Source organism: Etheostoma cragini, chromosome 12 (assembly GCF_013103735.1).
Source record: "Etheostoma cragini isolate CJK2018 chromosome 12, CSU_Ecrag_1.0, whole genome shotgun sequence".
Taxonomy (NCBI): domain Eukaryota; kingdom Metazoa; phylum Chordata; class Actinopteri; order Perciformes; family Percidae; genus Etheostoma; species Etheostoma cragini.
In genome coordinates, this window is record NC_048418.1 from 600,131 (window position 1) to 605,130 (window position 5,000).

The 5,000-nt window shown below is 44.7% G+C and overlaps 1 protein-coding gene and 3 long non-coding RNA genes across 5 annotated transcripts in view; 2 read left to right on the plus strand and 2 right to left on the minus strand.

Annotated features, from left to right (window-relative positions):
* The window catches only part of LOC117953932, a 68,061-nt gene that overhangs the window by 38,895 nt on the left and 24,166 nt on the right, over window positions 1–5,000 (plus strand). The gene's annotated exons all lie outside the window — the stretch shown is intronic.
* LOC117953906 (NLR family CARD domain-containing protein 3-like) overlaps window positions 1–5,000 on the minus strand; it is a 46,323-nt gene that overhangs the window by 25,686 nt on the left and 15,637 nt on the right. The window lies entirely within an intron of this gene.
* Window positions 1–5,000, plus strand: part of LOC117953938 — a 14,625-nt gene that overhangs the window by 7,166 nt on the left and 2,459 nt on the right. The window contains exon 2 of the long non-coding RNA XR_004658721.1: window positions 4,764–4,768. This is a non-coding gene — a long non-coding RNA (uncharacterized LOC117953938). The remainder of the gene's footprint in view (window positions 1–4,763; window positions 4,769–5,000) is intronic.
* Window positions 3,073–4,878, minus strand: LOC117953939. Its single transcript, XR_004658722.1, has 2 exons — window positions 4,822–4,878; window positions 3,073–3,171 (listed from the first exon to the last, which is right to left on the minus strand). It is a non-coding gene; the product is annotated as an uncharacterized LOC117953939 (long non-coding RNA).

Genomic DNA, 5,000 nt, shown 5'->3' on the forward strand with positions numbered 1-5,000 from the left:
CCCCCCACATTAAATTAGAGTGTATTTTACCTCCTAACGTCCCCCCCGTTGAAATGAGAGTGTATCTTACCTCCTAACCCTTCATCTGGAGCTCGACTCCGAGAGTAAGAACTGCGTCTCAGCCTCACTGGACTGGTTCTTCAACCAGTCCAAAATGTAACGATCAACAACTCAGGTGAGTTATTTCCTGATGAGTCACAGCCCCACCTGGCAGGAAGAAGACTTTCACAATAAGAGCTTTAAGGTTCATTATAAAATGATGGAGGAACAACAGCAAACTAAAACCTAGAGTGGCCCAGACAGAGTCCAACCTGCAAGACCCCGCAGACCTCCACAGAGTCCAACCTGCAGGACCCTGGCAGACCTCCACAGAGTCCAACCTTCAGGACCCTGGCAGACCTCCACAGAGTCCAACCTTCAGGACCCTGGCAGACCTCCACAAAGTCCAACCTTCAGGACCCTGGCAGACCTCCACAGAGTCCAAGCTGCAGGACACTGCAGCCCCATATGATAATGAAGAAGAAGAAGAAGAAGAAGAAGAACAGGTTCAAAATTAACGGATGGGGGAACAAGAGTCTAGAAACTAAGACCTCCAGTGGCCCAGCCGGGTCGACACAGATGTGCACGCTCACTCTTGTTGCTCATTTCCTTATATTTGTGTTGTGGCTTTTGCATTTCTCTTGACCCGTCTGGGCCACCGTACAATCTGCATCACCAGAGAGAGGTGGCATGAAACTACCACCAGATATCTGACATCCATCTCCAGTCTGTCAAATAACCTGAGATCCCAACACTCTGACCCCCATGTCTCCAGGGACAGATGTGCAAACAATGGTCTATTTAGCAGCTAAATAACAAAAGAATGAAACCTTTGTATTACCCAATATAAACTATTATTATTATTCAAATGATTATGGAACCGATGTGTAGAAGTAATGAATTTATTATATTTATTTAAATATTTATATTTAATGAATTTATTATATTTATTTAAATATTTATTTATTTTCTTTATTTGGTACATACTGTATTTTAAATGATGTTTGTTGTCATGTACCGTGTGTCAGTTTCTTGCTACTGCAACAAATGAATCGCCCCTTGGGGACAAATAAAGGTTTTGATTGATTGTCATGGATACCAAGCAGCAATTTAATGTCATCAACTAAAAGTGTTATTTTATTATGAAAGATAAGAGGACAGTGGACCAGGTCAGGCTGGTCTGGGAGAGACCTGGACAAGTCTCATTAGGGAGCGAGGGGGGTGCAGGACTCAGAGCAAGAGGGGAGGAGAGGAGAGAGAGAGAGAGGGGCGAGCAAGAGAAGAGGATTGGCCAGAAAACTCAGCCACAAAAAGAATAAAAAGGAGAGACAGAAAGAAATGGGGGTTATTCTTCGGGGGACCTGGGATGGACTGGACCTAAGGACAGCACAGGACCAGACATCTTAAACTAAGAGATCGGGGTCTGAACAGCGAACAGCAAGAGAAGAACTTCAGAAATATTCTTCAGAGGATTTATGAGACAAAGCCCTGGAAGATAATCTCAGCCAGACCACCTCCAGAACCATCAGAGTCTGGATTATTCTGGTTCAACTGCAGCGATGGCTGAGGAGGACAAGTTCAACTCTGTGAGCTTTGGACAAAGCCTCAAGGTTCTTAAGGTAATGTGGGAAGAACTGGTGTGGAGGGCCAGGTGTAGAACCTGGTCCCTGCCAGACCCCCTCGTTAAAGTTGCACCCAGCACTTTACCACTGTAGTCTTTCCTGTGGTGTAGCGTGTGTTTGGATCGCAGCTCCAGAACCTGGAAGTGGAACATCATCAGTGGTGGAAGATAAAGGTTCCTCTCCCGGAAGGGGCAGATGTGCAGCAGCTGTTGCAGCCATGTCAGCACGTGCGTTACCATGGAGACGGCATCAGCTGCACCAGTGGGGGCAGAACATTTCCATATGCCTACTTGTGATGGAGGTAAGATGGCTGTCAAAAGGTCATTGATCAGTGGATGATGCAACATGGGCGTACCATCATATTTCAGGAGGTTTTGGTGTTTCCCGACTGCCCCAAAGTCCTGGACTACTCCAAAAGCCCCCCTGGAGTCCGTGTAGATAGTCTGGGATGAGCCTGGCAGTCTACATGCTTCAGTGAGGGAAAGGAGACCAGCAGCCTGCACAGAGAAGGGTCTGGGAAGAGGTTTAGCAATCAAGGTTTCTGCATCGCCCACCACAGCCAACCCTACCTGTCCCTGGCCAGTGTCCGTGTCTTTTCTACTTCTGTCCCTCATGTCTCCAAGTCTTCTAGTGGTTATTTATCTCAGCTGCCAAAGACCACCTGGTGCCGTTGGTCCCCTACAGATAGAAGATCTTCTTGACCCTGAACCCTTATCGATAAACATCGCTCGTCACAACTGGGTCCTTCAGACGTTAAGACCCCGACCTCCAACTGGTGTGATGGTGGTGGTCTCAGCTGGGACTCTTCTTCAGGGAGGACACACACACAATGAATGGAAGGAAGTCAGATAACTGGAAAGCATAGTAATGATTCATATAAATAATGAATAATACACAAGGATATATGAAATCATGCTTAAATGCAATTTTCCATTACAATATATAATAAAGTGTGTACATATACACAGAAGTACATAAAGTTACATGGAAACATATCTATGAAGGTTATTAAACAGTAAGGCAAGTACTGCAAATGATCCAGTAGATGGAGCCAATGTTCAATCAATGTTATAGTTACAATGCATCACCAAACCATATTACCCATAATGCACCTGCACCCTCCATGTAGTTGTGCTGATCAACCTTTAAACATCTGCAGCATCTCATTAAGAAAGAGTTCAGATTATAGACCGTAAATATTACTATTATATTCATATATACAGTCTATGGTCTGGATGTTATTAAAAGTAACACTAAAATAATTAGAAATAAATTCTGAATAGCAAACAAGTAGAGAGTCCTCGATGACCCCCCCCCCCCCCCCCCCCCCCCCCCCCCCCCCCCCCCCCCCCCCCCCCCATCCTGGAGTCCACTGACTTTAAAAGTTAAACAGAAAGACCACAAACTCTCACAGGAACTTCATGCTTTTATTGTGAAAAGAGACAGAACTCCAAACTAAACATGACACAAGTCAACGGCGTTTCTACAATTTCATGATCACAGCTTCCATCTTTTTTTATGAGTACTTATTGTATAATGAAGTTTTTTCTGGACTAAAGATGGATTTGTGTCTGAAGAGATATTTTGTTTTGATAATCTGTTTCCAGCGTATCAGTATCCTGTGTGTTGGTCTTTCAGACCTTTAGAAGAGGAGACTATCTGTCCCCCCAGACCGGCCTTTAACGGATCCCATCAAATAAAACTATTGGGAGTGGAGGCCCAGTTTGTTTCTCAGAACAACTTCATCGGATCCCTTATGAATGTGCAGAAACCAGCTCGCTGGAGGAGAGGGGGACCACGGCGCCCCCTATAGGGGGTTTTGGGTTTATCTGGGAACAAAATGAACAAGGTCCATGGTGAGGGATCAGATAAAGTTCTAGATAAATATTCAGCATCTAATGCTCTATGAAATAGCCGCAAGGACAATAAGAACAAATCAGTTCTAGTGAGGGATTTATGAGGGCATGAGTAAAAGGAGGAATCCTGAGTCTGAGGGGGATCTGCCTCCAAATGTCTGTTAGATTCAGATCTTTCATATATGTTTGGGTGGTCTTGGCTGCTTTTGACCTGGAAATGGTCTTAGTCCATTTGTCCAGAGCAGGATCTGCACAGAAACTGAAACCACGTCCTATAAGTATTATGACACCTCATCATTATAATGAGGGGCATACAAATTTAGGAGTGACCTTTGTTCTGAGATTATTCTCCAATTAATAAAGACATAACGCCCTGAGGGATCAATGACAGTACCAAGTATTTCCAGAGGTGTACTTTTACTTCTCAAAGCGGCCCCTCCTCTGCCCGTTGAACTGGATTATGACGACCCTACCTGCCCTACCCAGTCTCTCTTACATTATTCATGTTCCTGCAAAGGGAGCTGAGTTTCTTGTAGGAAAGCGATATCTACATGTAACTTTATACAGTATGTCAAGACCCTTTTCTATTAAATCGGCCCATTCAATCCATCAACATTAAAGAAGTTCTCATTGGTCACGAGGAATCTGGTCAATCATCCTGTATCATTTCATTCATTGGTTCATAACAATAAGCTGACATGTTCCTGGAAGTGTGAGAAGAAGACTCCTGTTCCTGAAATTAATATTTTGAATCAGTGTGGTCGTCCATGTCTCCTTCTTCCTTCTTCTAACCTGCCGGGGCGGGGAAGCCGCCATACCCATTAGCATTAGCAGCTGGGAGTAGGCCATGTGACAGAGAAAACGTGAAAAGAGCAGTATGTCCTGCATGTCTCTCACCGGCTACCATGGTCCAAGATGGAGCATGAACATGGAGCGTCTCCCCAGCTCGTGGGAACGCAGACGTTACATCTCAAGACAACAGGAGTCTGGGAAGTGATGGTGGAGGAAATATTGATGAGAAGATAATGAACAACTCCACACACTACACATTGGACCTTCAAAGGACCAGAATTGGAAGAAGTTCTGATTGGTCACCAGGAATCTGGCCAATCATCCTGAATTATTTTATTAGGCCCTCCAGGATGTCCCGCCTTTTTTTGAGATTGTTGCAGCCAAAAAAGCCTGATGTTGCGGAAGCTTTTGGAAAAAATTTCGATGAAAGTTGCGATGTTGTTGTGGGAGACAGAGAAAGTGACGGTGGTGTAAATATTGATGAAAAGATAATGAACAGCTACACACTGGACCTCTAAAGGACCGGAAGTGGAAGAAGTTCTGATTGGTCACCAGGAATCTGGTCAATCCTCCTGAATCATTTCATTCATTGGTTCATAACAATAAGCTGATCAGCAGTGAGAGACAGGAGGAGACTCTCCGTCCTCCACAGGACACAGAGACACTAAGGAGCCCGGAAACCAGAACCCAA